The following is a 23,083-nucleotide window of genomic DNA, read 5'->3' as shown; positions in this document are numbered from 1 at the left end:
TCCAAGTGGGCGCGCTACATACGGATACGTATGATTTCAATAACCTGTTTTCGAAGCTATCATTAAGCTATTGAAACAATTTTTCGAGTCAATAAATAGCAATGATATAACTCTTGGACATTTTATCTTTTGTATGAAATGATTATCATACTGTTCCGTTGATCCGAAGCAGAATGAATCACGCTTAAAGAAGGAATGGAATGGAAAAATCTAATCGTTGCTGAAAAATAATCTGCCAGTTCCCGTAGGAATTGAAAAATACATTCATGTATCGAGGAAAATCTGGAAAAATCTAATCGTTGCTGAAAAATAATCTGCCAGTTCCCCTGGGAATTGAAAAATACATTCATGTGAAAGAGTTTATTTTAATGTTTTCTAACCATATAACACAGCGACCAAATACATTTGATTTTGTAATTTTTCAACCAAGTGTAATTAGCAGGAAAGCTTCTGAAGGTTATTCTTCCCCATCAGTAGGATATTTTCGTATCCAATATTGTATGCGTACGCAACGGAAAATGTTTCGTTTCGCGAAAATTATATAATTTTCAATCGATTATTGCTCAGTCTCCGAAAGTTTCAAACTCAGAGAGTTCATTCCCCTCTAGTTTGCCTTTCAAATTGCTATCGTAAACCATACCTTCTCTCGATTCAATCGCGCACAAAAAGCATTTATTCTGGTGGTGAAACGATATTCTGGTGGTGAAACGATATTCTGGTGGTGAAACGATATTCTGGTGGTGAAACGCATTCGCTTAGAGGCGAATGAACTGAAAAGTTTAAAGCCTCTTTAATCCAACATCATCATCATGAAACGCATTCAATTTCCGTGAGGACATCGACAAGACAACATCGTTACTGAACGAGCTGAACTAGCTGGACGAGCTGAACGAGCTGAACGGCGAAGGATCGAGGGATCGAAGGATTCATTACCTGGCCTGACCTGACCTGAAACGCAATCAGTTTGTTTTAACTGTGAGGGAGCGCAGAAAAGCCGATCGATCAGAAGGAGAAGAGAAGGTGACCAGGAGAGTATCAGCATCGAAAAACGGTTCCCCGGGAAGACATCGAAGCAGCCGCCACACACACACATGCACGCGCGCAACTCTTTTCGTTTGCTGGTTATCGAGAAGAAACCTGGAAAGAAATGATCGTTGCTGAAAAATAATCTGCTAGTTCCCCTTGGAATTGAGAATTACATTCAAGCGAAAGAGTTTATTTTAATGTTTTCTATTCATATGATGCTGCGACCAAATACAATTGGTTTTGTGAGTTTTCAATCAAGTGAAGTTAGCAGGAAATCTTCTGAAGATTATCCTTGTGAAGAACCTTGTGCCTCCAACGTAACGCTCTCGTTTTCGAAGTCCCCCAAATATTCATTTACACATTCATTCAGAATGGATTTAGATTCAACTTCAAACAAATGATCTCTAAATCAACGATAGTCCTACGTCACCCTTGCGGTTATATCATAGATATAACCCACTTCCTGTTTTTTTGAACAGAAATCCATTTTCTCTTGAAGTCCGCCTCCGATTTGACAACTTTTGGGTTCTTCCGGAGGGCCTGCTTCATAATCGCCCAATATTTCTCTATTGGGCGAAGCTCCGGCGCGTTGGGCGGGTTCATTTCCTTTGGCACAAAGGTGACCCCGTTGGCTTCGTACCACTCCAACACGTCCTTTGAATAGTGGCATGAAGCGAGATCCGGCCAGAAGATGGTCGGGACCTCGTGCTGCTTCAATAGTGGTAGTAAGCGCTTCTGTAGGCACTCCTTAAGGTAAACCTGCCCGTTTACCGTGCCGGTCATCACGAAGGGGGCGCTCCGCTTTCCGCAAGAGCAGATCGCTTGCCACACCATGTACTTTTTGGCAAACTTGGATAGTTTCTGCTTGCGAATCTCCTCCGGAACGCTGAATTTGTCCTCTGCGGAGAAGAACAACAGGCCCGGCAGCTGACGAAAGTCCGCTTTGACGTACGTTTCGTCGTCCATTACCAGGCAATGCGGCTTCGTCAGCATTTCGGTGTACAGCTTCCGGGCTCGCGTCTTCCCCACCATGTTTTGCCTTTCGTCGCGGTTAGGAGCCTTCTGAGCCTTGTATGTACGCAGGCCCTCTCGCTGCTTGGTCCGCTAGACGAATGAACTGGACAAATTCAGCTTATTGGCGACATCCCGGACCGAACTTCTCGGATCACGTCTAAACTGCTTAACTACACGCTTGTGATCTTTTTCACTGACGGAGCATCCATTTTTGCCGTTCTTCACCTTCCGGTCGATGGTTAGGTTCTCGAAGTATCGTTTTAGTACTCTGCTGACCGTGGATTGGACGATTCCCAGCATCTTACCGATGTCCCGATATGACAACTCCGGATTCTCGAAATGAGTGCACAGGATTAATTCACGACGCTCTTTTTCGTTCGACAACATTTTTCCAAATTTACGAAAAATTGACAGTGAAGCATGGCCAACGTGATCTATATACTCTTATCTGATTATAAGCGAAAGCTGAAGATTTAATTCCTAAAAATTAAATTTCTACAGCGTTTTTTCCGTGATGCAATTTGATGTGAAACACCCTTTATTTTAACTTGAAAACACATTTTGCAACACTTTGGGCCTGATCACGAAAGCCACCCCACGAAGAAAACGAAATGAATTCCATATAACCTTGCATACAATTCACCTCGCTCCCATCGCGAAGTGGCGCTCATGACCAGGCCCGTTATTACCGTTTTGTCTCAAGTTTCGAACACTTCATTTTAAAATATAAATTTACTAAACTTGTATTTAAAAAAAATTGAATAAAGAAAACACAGACATTCTATGAGATATAGGCTTCATTTTGACATAATTTACAGGTATAGATACAGCCTACAATTTATAATATTAGACATTTGCAGTTAAGTGACAGTCAAAACCAATGATTAAATGTTTGCGTTAGCAAATTCCGTAAAAAACAAACATCGTTCATTTCTTAGTTTTTATAGTTGTTTCAACTATTTTGTTTGCTGTTTTCATGTCAAGTGCTAGAGAACGTATGAACCTACAACAAATGGTTGACAGAAATGATATTTTATGCAGAAATCTTTATTAATATTAATATTGGAGTAGTGTTCGGAATATGAATCAAATTTCTACCCATGATTCAAATTCCGAACACTTCATTTTCAAATGTAAATTTATTGAATTTTAATGTTATAAATAATAGGATAATAAAAACTCTAAAATTCTTTGGGTTATAACCTTCATTTTAGAATCATTTACAGTTATCGTTTACAGCTTATAATTTATAATATTAAGCATTTGCAAAAAAAAAGTGACATTCAAAATGTTTGCGTTAGCAAATTCTGTAAAAAACAAGCATCGTTAATTTTTCAGTTTTTGTAGTGTTTTCAACTATTTTGTTTGTTGTTTTTATGTTAAGTGCTAGAAACGGCAAGAATCTACAACAAATGGATGGAATAAAACGATATTTCATGCAGAAATCTTCATTAAAATCAGTGTTCGGAGTATGAATCAAGTTTCTACGCATGATTCAAATTGTGAACACCTCATTTTTAAATGTGAATTTACTGAACTTTAATGTTATAAATAATGTAATATTCAAAACCCAGACATTCTTTGGGTTATAGACTTCATTTTAACATCATTTGCAGGTATCAATAACTTTATAGCGCCCTTGGTTTCGAAACCATGTAAACTATAAGAAACAAATACAATCAATAATTACAAACGCAAAATACAGTTTTTTTGCGGGCATTTTTCATTTTTCCATTTTTCCAACATTTTTCCAAAAAAGAATAGCTAATTGACTTTAATTTGATATATCGATCATATGATTCGGTCCAGTAGTTTAAAAGATATGATTTTTTTTTAAATTGCATTTTTGCTGTTCGGATTTTGAAACAAAGGTGTTCAGAATTTGAGACAAAAGTAGATCAAAATATTTTTTAATTTTTCACCATGAATATGTATTTGTAAATCAATTTTATTGTAGTCAAATGAAAACGAAGGCTCTATTGTATCTAAAAATTAAATTTATTTCAAGCAATTGAAATTGAAAAGAGCGTATTTTTTGGGAAAAATTATCATCAACTTTGAGTGAAGTTAAAATATTGACAAGTTCTGCGTCGCAAAATATTTGTATTAGTATGTTCTAAAAGTCTTTCAAAGACAGTTTGTATGTTGAATTTGAAATAAAAAGTTAGAGCAAAAAAGCAATTTTTATTGCATGGTGACCCTAACGCAACCTAGAAAAAGCGCTACATATCGGTTATTTTAAGAGATACAAAAAAACTTTTTTCTACAAAGATATCTCAAATAACTGGGACTACAATATTGTCAAACTATGTTTACTATGTCTATAATAAGTCTATAATATAAAGATAAGAAAGTTAGTTTTTTCATATCATCGAAAATGTTGGTCACCTATTTTTGATAACATCAAAATGAGCGCTCCATAATATGTCACAATTTTGTCGAAGACAGTTTTAGTCTAGAGAATAACTGTCGAGCTCTAAATGCCAATTTCCACTTAAATGCATCTCCTGGACCATTGTGCAATGGAATCAGCCGGTACCTCGTTCCAAGCCTAGGCTACAAACATAAAAAAATAACATTTCTAATGTTGGTTCGCTTAACAATGTGATCGAAAATTTCCTTGGCATCAAAGAAGCTCACGCATAAGCTTTGGCTTGTAGTTGGTCCAAAATGTTAGGTCCATGAGCTGTAACAAAGCGATGATTTTTTTTTAATTTTCAAAACATTACCCCTCCCCCAGGGGGAGCTAGTCAATTTCTGGCAATATACAAATAAATCAGTGCAAATCATAGTTATTTTACGTTTACAGAGAGATTTTCTTTTAAATTTTTTATAGTTTGATTATACGGAGTGAAAAAAAATCAACACTTCGGATAATCGAGTTCGACCTGTATTACATGCGGGTAAATATTACCTTCGGGTAAATATTGCATTCGCGTGAATGTCGCATTCGGGTAAATGATCCGTTCGGGTACCTGTCGCATTGAGTTTTGTTACATTCAGTTGATTTGAATTCGGGTGAATGTCTTTCGGGTAAATGTGACGCAATCGAAAAATTACTCCTCTCAGCTGAATTTGATTCTATGAATTTAAATATTAGGTTGGAGAAAAAGTAATCCATTATTTTTGGGTTGACTTCAAACCCATTTTTAATATGTTTGGGATTGTTCGACTTGGGTCAAACATGCACCGTTTTGTTCTAATTTTTTTTGCCATTCTAAAGGTAGCTTCATTATGTCCCTATCACAGAGGATTTGGTCCTTATAGGCGAAAAACACTAGCAATAAATTTTTACAATCTTCTCTTGATCCCAATTTCTCGCTTGGTGCCAAGTCCGGATGCATTAAAACATATCAATCAAGCTCTCGGAATTGTGTGGCCTTGCGTTGTCCTGATGGATCACAACACCTTTCCTTTTTGCCAATTCTGGACGTTGCTGGTCAATCGCTAGCTTCAAACGGTCCGTTTGTTAACAGTAGAGATCAGAATTTAATGTATTGACAAAAAATTTGAAAAATTGATTTTTTTTTCAATAAATGGAATTGCACGTATTTTACTGTTGCAGTATCGGCACCATGAACACCAGTCAAATTTTCAGCGACCTGGCTTGCATTTTCGTCTTTATAAAAGAAAAAGTGTAAAATCTACCGAATTTTCTCTTTGTTGACCTCCATTGTTAACACTCTGTAACAACAAACAAAAACAGCAAAAGAACTTTTTTTAGTGTAAAATGTAACCTTAACAACGAGCCTAAAATTGGCCTTAAAACGAGCCTTGAAATTATATGATCGATGTTACACGAAATATTGATCACTAAAATCAGCTACCGAGAAAACAACGGACATTAACACGTAGACATTCTTGATTCAGGGAGATGCAGGCTTAGGGAATTTTGGGATAACAAAAGGTTATTATCAGATGATGACAGAAGAATGTCATTAGATGGTGCGTATCAGATAAAAGCTACCGAAGTGGAACGAGATATGAAAACCGCCCTCTGTGTATGGATGAACTGAAGAAAAAAAAACTCGCCAATGTAATATAAGATAACTACCAATACCGAACACAATTATCAATTTTTCTCATCAGTACAAACATGTTACTATAATATAAATGTAAACATGTTACTATAATAAAAGAAAACATATTTGAAATGGAAAAGGTAATTTTCTTTTATAATTTTCACTTCAACCCAATGAGAATTTTATTTGGACTAACAACAACTAATACTATATGTAGATCATATAGGAAATCACTTTTTCTAATATTTCTTCACTTTTCGAATTCTTCTCGCCGTATAAACTTTCCTTGGGTGAAAATGAATACAACAAAACAGACAGTTTAAACCAAACGACCCGTTCTCGAGCAGGAACACACTTTTAGCTTTTAGCTTGCAAAATAAAAATGCCCCCGACTTGCATATATTTGCAATGTCGATTTTCCCCCAGGCAGCTTGGTTTTGAAGTCTCTGTTAGGGAACCGCCGCATGTGTCGTCAATTTCGACTAATCAGACTGGGTTTCTCCGTTAGGATAGGGGTTGAGATTTTTCAATTGTTCGATAGTTAGTGTTATGACATACATTATTTTCTTCAATATAAAAAAAAAATAATGGAATACCGAAATCGATTGACGCAAAAATTTCATCAACACATCATGGAATGACTGAGCAATAAGCGTTTGAAATTGGACACTTTTCACGATGTGCTGATTATCAATGTGCACTCCAATATGTTCCCGAAAGACGTAATCCTACGTCAAAAAATCCATACGATGTCAATGGGGATGGAACCAAGGCCGGCTGGAATGCAAAGTTGTTTCATGTGACCAAGCTATCCATAGCGCTGTTATATAAAAGTGTGATAATATTATACCTCGTTATAAAATGAAGTTGGAAAGTGTTTTCTAAGAGTAAAAAGGAGAACATAAATATCATATATATCTTTCTCGGTCTAGGCCATTGATGTGGCAAAGTACGCAAAAAAATTTATTGCGAGCATATTTGCAATGTGTATCTTGCTTCGCTCGCCCATATTATCTTTTATTGCCATACCATATGTATTATACAAATGCTATACAAGTATTTGGGAGAAGTACTTTCTCTGTTATTTTCAGGCATATGAAATAAATTTAGATGCCAAAACATGTGCCTAAAATTAATTTTGGGTCTAATCCAAAAACCATAGTACTGGCCGGATGTATACATTTGTATTCGTTGTATCGTAATGTATCGATCGGTACGAGAAACTGATACCGAACTAAAAGATCTCGTACGTGAGAAGGATTACCAATTCTTTACACTCATAAATCACATTGTTGCGGTTGCGCTGGCTTTTTTTGAATTATGTTGTGATTCTCTACACAAAATACTCAATCTTTTAATATGTTATGTAAATACTTATACTCATTAAAGTCTCTAACCATTTTTCGTCATTCAGTATGATGTGGCATATTAGCATTAGCATTAGCATTAGCATTGAGCAAGTTGCACAATATCGTAGGTGGTACGAATTCAGAACTGTTCAGTTAAAAGCTAGCCTCCATCCGTTGCTGATGATTAGTATTATCTCTTAGATGAAGGTGTGCTTTCTCCAACAGTTAAGAATTGTCCTGGCCACGTCCTTGCAACTGCTAAGGAAAGGGAAGGAATGTTAGTTCAATATTTACTTAAGAGTGATGCAGAGAACTCTACGACCTCTCATAAATATCTCGGGAATTTAGGATGTGTGTTAGTCGAATGTAAAAATACACGCTCCAGGATCCCGATAGTCGTCGTATTAGTAGCTAGAAGGAAATAATAGGGTTACACAATTTTGATTTGATTTATATTGTGAAAACTGTAAAACCCGCGGAAGCAAGAGTGATTTTGGTTTCTCTTTTGCCAAATACACAAACTCTCTATTTCTTTAGCTTTATCTCTTCCACAATTTTATGATCAACCTATAGAATACCACGAATGCGCTGCGACCGTCCGATAGTTCCAATAGATGTCTAATAGCTGTGTAAAATAAATGTTTTATCGTATATTGAATAATTATCTAATTGTTCCATTCTTCCCCCAATGGTCCAAATTTCAATACCAGTAATTCTTTATATCCAAAAGCCGAGTATGACATTTAACAGATAAGGGAGGTTTACATAAAAAAGGAGAATTTGTGAGATAATATTATGTATAAATATATATCCTTATATAATTAATTGTCAGATAATACCAATAAACACAATATTCGATGGAATTCATAAATACAGAGAATGAATGAAGAAAACAGTGATCAGCCCGACGTATTCTGTGTGGGCCCAGAGGGGTTATGTGGTTATGTAGTTAGGGCGCCTCCTCGACATCAACATTAGCATTTAATTCATATCTCGCCTGCTAACCTGGAATAAAATTGTATTTTTATGATGTAGAATTATAGTAATTGGGATCCGCATACAATTGGGTACAACCTTAGATCTACTCGTCTTCCTATTCAGATTCAGGTAAGTTATACATTTCTTTAATTTTCGAGTCCAATTTCTCCCTGTCGTCGGCTAACTCGTACCATTCGTCAACGGTTATATTGTCGAATCTCCACATGCTTTGGGCAATAGTGTCCCACCAGGTGAATGAGGGTCTTCCTCGTTTTCTGTGCGGCAGTCGGTATTCTGCTGCCAACTTGAGTAAATGATTCTCCGGCCTTCTAATTATGTGTCCCCAGTATCTTAACTGGAGAGTCCTAATCCATTTAGTTATGGATCCGGGGCCATCGAAAGAGGGTGAATTTCCGTCTTCCTTACACATCGATTTTATTTGACCATAGATTTGTTGTCATTCAGTATGATGTGGCATATGGCCCCATATTGTGGGATCCGTGGATAATTCCACTAATCAGTTATAATTCGTTTCCCAGAATAAAAAAAACCTACAGTTCGGACTCGATTATATATGATTCGATTATATACAATTTTGGACTCGATTATATACAGTTCGAATATATTTTTTTAATTTAAAATATGACTTATTTAAAAAAAAATGTAGCCTTTCCGCGTTAAGGTGAAATTTAATTGGCTTTTACATGTAAAGTGGGATAAAATCATGATTTTTGAAGATTTTGCTTGAATTTTCACCAGGAATTGTTCATATCAATATTGCAGCTAAATTAAAAAGTATAAAAGATGGATGTAAAAGAACAAACTTAGAGAGCTTCAATTTAATTGATATTAACAATCAAGTTTGATATTAATTTTAAGGATAAATATAATAATAACACATTAAAAATATTAACTTCTAAGTTTTTTACTTCTAAAATGTTATGAGAATCCACTAATTTAGATGATCCACTACTATATCCTATACTAAATTTTGTCATCTTTCAAATGAAAGCAACAGAATCGTCTTCCGTTGCGTACTTTTAAATGTAGAGCCAGTTTGAGGTAACAGAGTCCGAAACAAAAACAAAGTTCTATAGCTCTGTCATTGTTGAAATTTCAACATATGCTATAAGGTGATGAATCAAAAATCAAATTCTTCTTTAAATTCGAAAAACAAAACATACACACATAAAAAACGAATAATAAAAAAAAATGTCTCGATTATATACAGGATTCGATTAAAAACAGTGAAAAGAAATCAGAAACTGTATATAATCGAGTCCGCCCTGTATTTCATTATTGGCACATGAAAAAGTTCTAGGGAATTCGATTCGATTCGAAGATTCGCTTTGGTCGACCTTCCGAACAAAACTTTTAGTCTGATTTCTTGTGAAACAAAATTATTTATCAATGTGATTATTTCATCATTTTGAAATTAGTTTACTTCTCCTTTACTAACGTTTTGTTACTGTTGTTCTACGACTGAGATCCCGCTGATAACTCCGTAACCAAGCAGCATTCTCATGTATTGGAATTAAAAGCGAGAGCGAAGCAAAAAAAAACACAATACAAAACAAAACTCTTGAAAACGCTGAAAAGTTCGTGCTCAATCAAGCTGAACCGAATGGCTGGCCCCCAGCATTTCGACGCATAAGTTCAAAATATATTCGAACTAATAATTGAAAAAGTTTTTTACTCGATAGTGCCATTGATCGGTAGTAGTTGACTTGTGCCATCCAGCTGCGAGCGGATTTGGCGGGATTAAAAGTGCTACTAAACATTTCGCTGGTGTTCGTAGAGATGCAACTTGGAGATGCAGGTTTTGAATCGTGCCCAGAAATAGTTTTGTCCGTTCGATTTTATTTGTTATTGTTACTTCGATGCAAGTTGAACTCCAGTTGCTTGCGAGAACAGAGAGAACATAGAATTGCATAGAACATAGAACATAGAACAAAGAATAAATTCTGAACAATCTTTTGGTCAAACATTGCTGGACTAATCTCACCAGGAGCGTTACAGTAAGCTACCGTCTCATTGAAATTATTGCTATATGGACAATTTTTTTGTTACAGTGCAGCTAATTTACAATCCTACACCCTAGCTACATTAGTGTGAATATTCATTGCTGCTGTCGAATTGGTCCCCCCTTTGGAGTGAATTCGCAAGTGAGCGCGCAATCTCCGCACTAATATATCAGTTTTCGAGAACCACCCACACCAACAGACTCCGTGGCGCAACGGTAGCGCGTCTGACTCCAGATCAGAAGGTTGCGTGTTCAAATCACGTCGGGGTCAACCTTATTTATAAGAAATTAATCTTTCCCAGGTTTCTTTTTTGTATAACAAAATTTTGAAATGAGGCTCATCTTCTGCGGCGAATGATTTAATCAGTTCATCAATCACTCTCGTTAGAGCGAGTCCTATACATATCTAATCAGCCATTAGTGGGGCGAATAAGACAGAATGGAAAATAAATTGAATCAGACGAAATATAAAAATAACTTCGGCCGGAAAACAATTGCCGGTTTTGCGGTTGCGTTGGGTGAACGATGATGATTGAGTGGGAATTTACGAGAGAGGGCAGAGCAGCGGTTGGTAATTGGCGGTCGAATCACGTGCTGATGTTTTTGTCTTCTATTACTCCGTAATGGAGCCCAGCTCTGTGTTTTCTACACGCCGAGTTGTTGTTGTATTCCCTACAGAAAAAAGTGTTATTTTTCGAATTCCACAAGCAGGTATTGTATTTTAGAACTTTATGTTTCTTCTGGTTACTGTCGCAATTCACATTCTTAAACTCACTATATTACCGCGTGTTCTTCGACTTAGACTTGTACCGCACAGTGGTCAGAAAACCCTCGAATCGGGGGAAAATTAAGGAGAACCCCTGCCTGGAAGGTCGAAAAATCATTTTTCGTAATTTTTTTTTCTCGGATGCTGAGAATAAAGTGAAGTGTTCGGGTATTTTGATTATTGTTTAAGGTATATTTGACGATTTATTTTCCATTCTTTAGTGCACGAATAATGATTATTACGCTTTTGACAGCTGGACGTATAGATGCTGTCTGAAAATCGATACCTTGCTGGTTGTATCGGTTCTGAAGCAACGGGATGTCGCAGAACGAATTCCAATGAATATTATGAAACTTTAGGACAATAACAAAAGCGGAACATAGGGGTTTTTAAAAATTCGAAATGTTGCCAAAATGCGGCCATTTTTGTAAAAAATGAGTTATTTTTCATGAAAAAATCGCTGTTGGGATGTCATTAAAAAAATCGAAAAAAAATAGATATCAAAAAACAACTATGTAACGCATTAGACATCTCATTTTTACATGCTGTTCAAAAATTTCAGCCCAATCGATCGAATTTCGAGAAAACGCGTTTAAAAATTTGTACAGCAATATTGTATCTCTTGAGATGATCTCATAGTTTTGGCTGCAACTTTTCAACGAAATTAATTATCGGAAAATCCCTTCATGACAACACTTCTGAAAAAATGCAAAAATAATGATTCGATTTTTTCGACCTTCCAGACCGGAGCCCCCTTAATAGCTCCTATGAGATATTCCTTCCAAAGTTAATCATAGGGTTCCTGGCCATCATGGGGAGACAAGTTCACAATATCACCGCTAGGGCGCGCAGTTGTATGCAAAAAAACTCATAACAGAGAAAAAATAATAACTAATAAATGGAATGCCTTCTGAAACATGTTGTCTTCAGCAAAGTTGATTCAATTGACGAATTTACGTTATATTTACAACCAGATGATGCAGCGAGTAAAATGATGATGTTTTGTTTTTTTTTTGTATGAAATACGTTTAAGTTTGTTAGAAAAATACTAATTTTCCTTCAAATTTCTTGGATTTAAGTATCCTTCCACGCTGAAAAGGGTGGAAAATCATCCATTTACAATGTGGTATGTATATTATGGAGAATAGTATGTTGTAGTGTTGTAACTGTATTTTTTTTCAACTAGGTAAACGATGACTAGCATGTGTTGCGCTAAAATTACTGCAAATCCTTCTCGTATCAGCCCCTACATAGTCAATAATATCAGGCAACTTAATATGATATCTAATTCATCACCATTATCCACAGAATTCACGATCTGTATGCATTATCAAACTTAAAATTTTCGAATATTATCTATGACTATGGAAAAATCGCGTGTTGAAACCATCGTAAATATACAAAACTCTAGCTTTCTTACCATATACTGACGACATTTAATTGTTGAAATCAATAAAAATAGAAATAAAATGAATAATCACGACCGTATTGCGTAGAATAAACAAACATCACCACTTTTGTGGTTCTGAGCTCTAATGTAGGTGTCGCATGAGCTGATTTAGCTTTGCGTAAATTCGTCATATGATCCCTGGTTATCAAAGTACGTGGAATAAGAAGGTAGTCTACTCCCTGCTTTGTTCAAGTGTGGTAGGCAAAGGAAAAAAGCAAGAAATAGTAATAAACCATCGATCGAATCCATATAAATTTAAACATTTTTTAATTTTTTAAATTATAATACAAGAACTGTCTCCAAAAATGCTTCGAAATGATGAAATAGCAGTTTACTTAATTATTTTAAAATTTAAAACTGTAAAATTATCGCACCTGTACTATAAAAATAATGCAATCCGATAAACAAATGTGTTGAGAGGTTATATCGAAGCAGTGTCGTTCCCGTTCCCGATCCATGGAGCATGCATGGGATAACTGAAAACGTCTCCGATTAGTTTATCTCATTCAAAATTATTCTGTTCCGGCATCGCGGGACGTGGTACTTCAACATTTCGCTGAAGTAAACAAAACCTGTTCAGTATGAAATCGATAAAAAACCACATAAAAACTTACTTGCACTGAAAAAGCGGTATATTATCGTGTTTACCGTCGTCACGACTTGCGATTTTGTCTTTTTTCAGGATTTTTGGAACTTTTAAAATCGAGAAATATTGAAAAAACTTCAGTACTTCGAACTAATTGAGGATTTGTTATTACTAACTTCGTTGTGTGTGTAACACATGCGCTCTCCGTGTGTATACACAGGAGATATCCCTTACCTTCTATTCTACGTACTTTGCCTGGTTATAACGGAATACGTAGCCTGGTTCATAATATCACTGCTAGGGCGCGCAGTACACAGGAAAAAATTAAAACGGAAAAGATATTATAATTTCTCAGGAACGCTTTCTAGAAACATTGTGTATTATCTAAAGTTGATCCTATGATCCCCGATCATAACGGGATGACAATAGTTTAATGAAAAATATTACCGTTAGCACAGTGGTCAAAAAATAATCAAATCAAGGTGAAATTGATAATTCCTCAGGAATACTTTTTCGAAACATAGTGTCTTCTGAAAAGTTGGTCTTATGATCACTGACCGAAAAGGGGTGATCAAAGTTTAGTTCATAATATCACAGAAAAAAAATAATGCAGAAAAAATAATAACTCCTCAGGAAAAAAAAATAAAATAAAGAGAAATTTGTACGGACTAAAAATAAAATGAAATAGGAAGAATATTAATATTTTTTAGTAATATATCCCCTTAGGTAGTTCCAGCGATGACATTATGTCTGCTCAATGAATCAGGATAAAATGTACTGAAACAGGGTTGTAAAAACCAAGTATCCTAGATATTTTTACCGCATCCAATTTGATTGAATCCCGATCGAATTCAGTGATTGACGATACCGTTCCAGGGTTTTTTTTTGAAAAACTTTCTCGCTGTATTATCGTCCTTTGCACAGCCTGAACTCTGTTTAACGACATCCACCAACACTCCTACACACACAATTAATTTTTAGCACATGTTTTGGCACACCGATTTCATACACTAAATGAGATTAAAAAACAGAAAACGTGCTGTTCTCTCCTACTGGTATAGCATTTGTATAATATAAATGCTATAGCAATATGAGCAAGCGAAACAAGAGACACATTGCAAATAAGCACGCATTAAACTTCGCCACATACATAGCTGAGAAGGATATAGATTCACGTTTATGCTCTTCTTTTCACTCTTAGAAAACACTTTCCGGCTTGATTTTATAATGATGTGTAATATTATCACGCATTTATGCAACAGCCCCAGTGGCTGTGCGGATAGCGTGGTCGTGTAAAACAGCCTTGTTTTCCATTCGGCCTTGGTTCGATCCCCGTTCACATCGTATGGACTTTTTTTTGGTAGAATCCCAAGCTGACGATCGATCAGAGAGCAGAGATGTATGCTCCCAAACATACCAACATTTCAAAGCTTTTGAAAAAGGTTCTTTCATTTGTTCATTCCACCTTCAGCACACGAAAAAGCATTTTTTCTGCCGAAGATGAAATACCGTTTGTTAGATTATAATTATAGAGAGGTGATGTTGTATTCTCAATGATTTTCCTGGCTGTAAAGAATTTATTTGATCTTCGAGGTACGCCTATTCCTTTTTCAATGTCTTCTTCGTCTCTTAAATAAACTGTACTCTAAGCGGTTGACAGTATCGGATCGAGCATGGCGAAGGGTTTGTCTAAATGATTTTTGGATCTGATGTATCGCAGACCTTCAATTGGAGTGGCACCATTGCAGTAGGAAGAACAGAAGTATCATCATCGTGAAATTTTTCAGCAAATTGTTGCTTATATTGGGAATTAGATGAAAGCTTAAGATCTGTCTCAGTCGAATTACTTGGTATTCCAGTATTAGATTATCTTAATTCAAGGAATATTGGAACTCAAGCCATTGAAATACCGATGATAACTATAGATACACAAGATGGTTTTTGCTGGGATCCGTCGTTGATATTTTAAGGATTTTTAATAGCAGCTGAAGAAGCCACGTCGGTACCAAAATTGTGAAGAAAGAAACAACTGAGCTAGGCGAACACAGAAAAAAAATAAGTCTAAATCAAAACATACTCGATTAATTTATTTAGATTGGAAGTCTGTAATGAAATTTTATCAGAACCTGTCGGAACCCTAAGCTTATGGCTTCAAATCAACCCTAAGACAATTTTTCAAGAGAGTTCTTCTACTTTTGAATTTATACCTTATGATCAATGAGGTACATATAGACGTGCAACAGTAGGCGAAATGTATCTGTATTGGCAAGCAATATATCGTGTCGTAATTATTCGCATTCAATATGAAATGTATATGGAAGAAACAAAACAATGTTGAAAGTACTCACGGTTACATGATAATTTGAGCCAAAATTCTCATGAAATCATTCAACTGGTTGTTTTTTAACAGATGACAATTATATTGTGGCTTATTTAGATTGATCATGTGGTAAAAACGTCCAGAGAGCAGTCGTATGCTTAGTTCTCGAAAGCAGTAACATTTTCGGTGAATTTTTGATTAATTGGCGATTATTATCTCACAACATACACACCGACACTGAGAGCCTTCGAAACATCAACTTCATAACGGTAAAATAATGAAACTTCGTTTGTTCCTATGAACGTGGGGGAGTGAAAATGGCACATGGAAATACCACTTTTATCCGTCTTTTTCGACGTGATTTCACAAATATTCATTCCACGCTATCACATTAGCCTCATACAAAACTCTACAAAAATGTACGTTTTTAATTGATAAATTACTTCCTGAAAACAGCATTTTTACATGGGTACGGTGGGCAATCAAAGATAAACACAACGACTGACGTCACTATTTGCGAAATAGTTATGGCAGCGCATGCTATGTCGCTCGAAACTCGACCATCTTCATTACCTTTTTTCCAGGGCATTGCCTTATGATGTTATTTTGATTGTTATAACAAAGCAACTTACATAGCGCAATGCAAACGAACATGTCCTGATAACTGTGTAAACTTTCATTACGTCTCAATAAAGCATTATATTTTCACTACCGTTCTCGAGATTCAGTTCTTAATTTTTCTAAAGTTCAAAGGATCTACGTGGATACTATTAACATTGTCGAATTCATAATAACTGGGGTCAATGATACTAAAGCTAAGATTATACTTCAAAAATGGCGTTATAAATTTGATACAGATTTCAATACAGATTTTCTGAGAAAAAAACTAATATAAAATGTTTTTTCAAACCAAAAACACAGATTTTATTATGGCAGCCGTGCTCACCATCCACTTTGAGTTTAGTAGCAGCGGTATACAAAAGTTCAACAAAAGGGTGCTTCTCTCGAAGCGTTTCTGTTTTCTGTCTTTTCGACCGTAATGTCGATTCCAACATTAGTCCGTCATATTTTTCCCACTTTGAACGACTGAAGCTCCCAAATCATATTTTGCGGGACAAACTTCGAGCAGCTTAGCCGGCATATGCTCTATAATATGTTTTTTTATTCTGCGAAGCCCTGGTAGTTCATTTTCTCCCGAAGGAACTCAAAAAGTTGCCTCCTGGTAACCGAAAATAGCTTCATTTTGTTAGAAACAAACAAACATCAATTTTCACTGGGTATTCCCTTTCCATACGTTTATGAACCTGATTAGATCTTCAAACAAATACTTCCGCTTTACAGATTTCGAACACCACGGCTTGTACTAAACGTAAACTTAGCAAATCATACAGCTGTTTGACTTTAATCAGTGGTGAGGTGCGATTGCGCGTCATAGCATTTTTCTCTTCTTTTTGATCGTATCACCGTTGAGGCGGAATTTGCCCAGAATTTATATCAGATCCTCTTAATAAAAATACTATAAATACTAAAGAATATCTTGAGCGTTGTTAGAACCCGTGAATCAGCGGAGATAGTATTTTAATATTCTATTGAAAATCAAATGTCAACTAATTTAATATGATATTTTTTTGCTCTCCCTATATCAGTGTATTTATCCTTAATGTGTAATCATGCTATAAGAGTGAAAAAGTACATCCATTCGAATAATTTGACATAACACTTGGAAACACTTGGAAAAACTTTGTTAACACCTCTATACTGCCGTTCTACGCATAGTTGTCCAATTTTCCACAATCAGCGTTAGGGATTATGTTAAGCAGAAACTAGCCAATAGGACAAGCTCGCGCCAAAACGGCGCGTCATTAGGCAAATAAGCTGAGTAGACACTTTATCGTAATAAAAGGTGAGCACTTGCAGTGCTCTGCCTCTTTCTCGTGACGATCTAGTGACTGTAAAGTAGTGGTTACCAATAAAGTTGTTTTTTTAAAAACTCAACCGCGCACGCGTATGTAATAACTGGTGTCAGAAGTGGGATGCCAGCGCGAGTGTAAAAGAAAAAAGTGATCAAGTGAAACTGCTCTGGAAAGGGTCACGCTCTGCAATATTCAGAAGACTCTTCTTGGAAAAGCGACGACACCCCTCTTAGACGAACTCATCTTGATCCGCTTGCAAGCTGGAACGGCTACTGTTGTAAGTACTGAAGCTTTTAAATAAAACCATAAAAAATGCCTGAAACCAGATCGGGATCGACCGAGTTAGAGCAAATTAAAGATACGGTGGCAGCGCTCACCGAAAAATTAAATAGAAACACTAACTCGAGCGTGCAGCAACTGCAAGCCACCGTGGCGCAGTTGCAAGCACAGCTAAGGCAGGGACAGGATGCCTATCGGATACCTGATCCCATTAAAAATATGTCTGAGTTCTCGGGCTGCAAAAAAGAATTACATGCATGGATCGAGGAATTAGATGAAATCTTCGATACCTTTAGCGTCAAGGGGGAGAATGGCCTCCCAGACACAATCAATCAAATTTACCTAAGAGCCATTAAAAACAAAGTAAAAGGGGAAGCCCGCACCATTCTCTGTGCGAACGGCAACCCCAATCAAATCACAGAAATCAAACGAATATTGATTCTAAACTACGGTGATCAGAGAGATCTGAGCACCAACTTATCGCTTCTCTTCAATTCAAGAAGAGGCGATAAGAGCCAAATAAAGTTTTTTACCGACATGAAGGAACTGAACACAAAGATTAAGACTAACATACAATTGAACCCCGTCTCAGTGTCAGAAATTATCGACATGCTAACTATAACAAAATACTTGGATAACATCGGCGAACCGCTTGCCTCCATTATTCGCCTATCAAAACCCGCCACGTTGGAAGACGCTTATCAAGCAGTCTTGTTAAACCAAAATGCGGAAGCGAGGAAGCCCTCGTATAGTTTCAAACAAAGACAAAGAAACTGATAGTGATAGCGAGCCCGAGGAAGTAAATTTTCAGGACGGCCACGCGTCAAATCAGCTGACCTAAATTTCATTCCGTACATAAAGTTTACCGCAAACCAAAAAACAATTAAAATATTGATAGACACCGGGGCGAATAAGTCATATATTAGTCCCGAGCACATAGAAAAACCTCGCACAGCTAAACACACTGCCATAGTCTCCAATAAGGACGGGAAATTTCTCCTCGACAAAATGGTTTGCATCAATCTTTTCCCAGAGGCAACCAAAAAGAAACTACCTTTTTATGCCTTCAAATTTCACAAATATTTCGATGGGCTGATAGGCTATGAAAATTTAGCGGCCTTGAAAGCAATTATAAACACAGAAACTCATGAACTAATCATTGGAGAATCAGCGTTTCGATTTTACAAATATTTTCCGTTATCCACAAACTTTCATGAGAATTTTGAATCGTTTATGAAAATCAAAACTGCAAAGGACGGATCCTTTTTAATTGACAACGAATTAAACCTAACACCAACCATTTCTATCCAACCAGGACTTTATATGTCCAACAATAATGAAGCAACCGTACACATTCATACACAAGGTTCAGCAAAACACCAATCAATAAAACCATTCGAAAACGGGAACTTCTTATTGAACACCGATCACGCAAAAGAAACCCTCAATTTTCCTGCCGACCACCTCAATAAAGAGGAGATCAGGCTTCTTGCCAAAACTTTGCGGCCATTCAAGAACGTCTTTTTTAAAGATGGTCAAAAATTGGCTTTCACTCATCAGATAAAACATAAAATATCAACCACGGAAAATAATCCCATACACCAGAAGACTTACAAATACCCCTATCACTTGCGAGAGATAGTTGGGGACCAAATTCAAAAACTCTTAGATACAGGCATCATACGAGAGTCAGCATCAGCTTGGACTTCTCCCATCTGGGTGGTGCCCAAGAAGGCTGATAACTCAGGTACCAAGAAATTCCGTGTCGTGATCGACTACCGAAAACTGAACCAAATAACTCCAGCTGACCGGTATCCAATACCGGAAATTAGCGAAATATTGGACCGTCTTGGAAAAGCACAATATTTTTCTGTGCTCGACCTGGCCAGTGGATTCCATCAAATTGAAGTGGATCCCGTGGACATCCCAAAGACGGCATTCAATGTCGACAATGGGAAATATGAATTTTTAAGAATGCCTTTCGGGCTGAAAAACGCCCCCGCCACTTTCCAGCGACTAATGGACTCAGTCTTAAGGAAACATTTAGGGGTGCGATGCTTCGTCTATATGGATGATATTATCATCTATTCAACGTCCTTACAGACACATCTAGAAGATATTTCGAAAGTGCTTCAAACTTTGAATGAAGCGAACCTTAAAATTCAATGCGACAAATCAGAGTTCTTGAGAAAGGAGGTAGAATTTCTGGGTCATGTGGTAACGACGGAAGGGGTAAAACCCAACCCAAGAAAAGTCGAAGCTGTACGATCATGGCCGTTACCAAAAACTCAAAAAGAACTTAAATCATTTTTGGGAACAATCGGCTATTATAGACGATTTATCCCTCGCTTCGCACATATGGCAAAACCAATGACATCTAAACTAAGAGGAAAGAATAAAGTTTTTGAAATAACAGCTGACTATGAGAGAGCATTCTCAGAATTAAAAAATATTATGACATCTGATCTTATATTGGCGTACCCGAATTTTGATGAACCTTTTATCCTAACGACGGATGCCTCAAATGTAGCGATCGGAGCTGTTCTCTCGCAACTAGTGGACGGAAAAGAAAGGCCAATAGCCTATCTTTCCCGGACTCTATCTAAAGCCGAAGAAAATTATTCGGCAACGTCAAAAGAATTGCTTGCGATATATTTCGCGGCTCAAACGTTTAGACCCTATCTTTACGGACGGACTTTTACCATTTATACTGACCACGAACCATTGACGAAAGAACTAAAACTAACAGACGCAACGGGACGTGTGACGCGACAACGGCTTTACTTAGAGCAATTTGACTTTAAACTTATCTACAAGAAGGGTAAACAGAACGTGGTAGCTGACGGACTATCGCGAATTCCCCGTTTGGAAACAAATAGTCAAATCGTTTTGGAAAATGAATTTTACGAAAATAACCCTCTATACGGACCTGAAATTATAAACAAATTTCGGAATCAAATTATCCTTAGAGTAACCAAAGATCAAACCAAAAGCCCTCATATATTATTTAGTGTTTTTCCAGGACAAAACAGGCATATATTCCACCAGGAAAACTACGATGACGAGCAACTCCTTCGTATATTGAAGGACACCCTGGACCCCGGAGTGAACAATGGCATCTTCGCATCTCCCCCCATTATCTCATCCTGTTCTAAAATCCTCAAAACACATTTCCGCTCTGGTATGAAGGTTCAGTTTTGCAATCTGAAATTGCCAGACCTCATTTCCGACGCCGACCAACTGGACTTCATCAAGAAAAGTCACAATTTCAATCACAGAAATTGGAGACTTACGCACGAAGAAATTCAGAAATCGGTATATTTCCCTGGTATGATTTCCAAGATCAAATCATTTGCAAAAAATTGCGAGGAATGCAAATTCGCTAAATACGAGCGAAGACCATTCAAAATCCCCATTATTCGACGCATTTATGAAAAACCATTGGAGAACATTTACATCGACGTCTATGTTAAAGAAGGAGAAAAATTCCTCACACTCATAGATTCATTTTCAAAATTCGGACAGATCTTCAAAATCAAAAATGAAACGGCAGATGAATTGATCGAAGTGCTAATCAAATATTTTAAAATCTTTGGAATACCTAAGCTGATCACCTGTGATCAAGCAACTTCATTTAGAAGTGCGAAATTTAAAACCTTTCTAGAAAAACACGGATGCGCACTGCACTTTGCAAGCAGTAGCAATAGTAACGGAATCATCGAACGATTCCACAATACGTTATTAGAAATGTATATGGCAAATCAGAAAAAGGTGAGAAACCATACCCTCTACGAAGGCCTCTCTATCATCACCGCCTTATACAATGACGTGAAACATTCTGTGACAAAATTATCCCCCAGAGAAATCATTTTTGGTAACTTCTCGTCGCTAAACATTGACGAAATCAATCTTAGTAAACAAAAAGAAATCCAAACGGCTAAAGATAATATTACGCAGAATGCAAACGCTCATAATTCGAAAATTCCTTTAGTTTCATTTGAAGAATTCAAAATTATAGAAAACCCAGAGGCTTTGGTGAAAGGTAAGGCGAAACCTACACCGTACACCCCCAGATACCGAAGGGTGACAATAAAAAATCAAACAGACCGAACCATAACGGACGAGACAGACATCAAAGTACACAAAAGAAATATCAAAAGAGAGACTTAAACGGATCTTGTTGAAACGAATCCTATCAAAGACTACTCAATCCTGACAAAGACCTTTTCAAAATTCATTTACAGACTATGTATCCTGGCGACAGAAGGACTTTCGACTTTACTAATCCACGACTTAAGGCAAAGCCCCGTTGCCATTATCCCTTTAGGAGCGGCGAAAATCAGCAATAGACACATTAGAATTCTGCATAAAATAGATCTAAACGAAATCGAAAATACGATACAAAAACTAAGAATAGACGCGGAAGAAAAAATAGTTAACAAACATCTACTCAGTTCCCTTATTCAAGTGAAAATAAGCAAACTCTATCAAACATTCTGGAAAATCAAACCACACAGAGTAAGAAGGTGGGAAACAATAGGTAAAATATGGAAATACGTGTCAGGCAGTCCCGACGCGGAAGATCTTAGAATCATAAATACTACCACAAATGCTCTTATAGATCAAAACGACAAACAAATCAAAATTAACCATGACTTTGAAGAAAGGATTTCAAAACTTACAAAAACTATCAACATAATGATTGCAAATTCTAATAACCTAGTAAACAAAGCTATAGAAGGGCTTGATTCTGTAAACCTCTTATTCAACTTAGATGAACTCTCCCACCAAATAGAAATTATAGAAGAAGCAATTTCCCTAGCCAGGCTTAGCATACCCAGTAGTCGGCTCATCAGTCTACAAGAACTAACAGCAGCGCAGCATACGCTACAGGACAACGGCCTAGGATCAGACACCATAGATAATATCCTCGACATAGCCAGCGCATACGTTATGTACTCGCAACATTCCATAGTCTACGTGTTCAAAATTCCAAAGGTTACGAGCGATGCGTTCACATTATACTACATTGAACCAATGATTTCGAATAGCACACGTATTCACCTAAAATCCAAGTACTATCTGAAGGGTCCAAATTCATTTTCATCGGAGATACCATGTCCAAAAACCAGAAATTTACATGTATGCTTGAATCAGCAGTTAGAAGCACCGGACAGCTGTATTGAGCAGCTCTTTAATGGAGAACCATCCCAATGCCCGATGGAGAAAACATACGGCCAAAACTTTGTCAAAAAGGTCGACGACTTCAATATCGTGGTAAATCAAGTCAACATGACGATCCGCTCCAATTGTTCAGCACACAACCAACGATTAGAGGGATCATACCTCATTCAAAT

The 23,083-nt window shown here is 36.8% G+C and overlaps 1 protein-coding gene and 1 non-coding gene across 10 annotated transcripts in view; both read left to right on the top strand.

Annotated features, from left to right (window-relative positions):
• Positions 1–23,083, top strand: part of LOC129777510 (histone-lysine N-methyltransferase 2D) — a 578,056-nt gene that overhangs the window by 223,775 nt on the left and 331,198 nt on the right. The gene's annotated exons all lie outside the window — the stretch shown is intronic.
• Positions 10,612–10,683, top strand: Trnaw-cca (transfer RNA tryptophan (anticodon CCA)). The gene has a single exon. It is a non-coding gene; the product is annotated as a tRNA-Trp (tRNA).

Source organism: Toxorhynchites rutilus, chromosome 3 (genome assembly GCF_029784135.1).
Source record: "Toxorhynchites rutilus septentrionalis strain SRP chromosome 3, ASM2978413v1, whole genome shotgun sequence".
Classification (NCBI taxonomy): domain Eukaryota; kingdom Metazoa; phylum Arthropoda; class Insecta; order Diptera; family Culicidae; genus Toxorhynchites; species Toxorhynchites rutilus.
The sequence above is the reverse complement of the archived record's forward strand: the minus strand, read 5'-3'. Positions and strand labels throughout refer to the sequence as shown.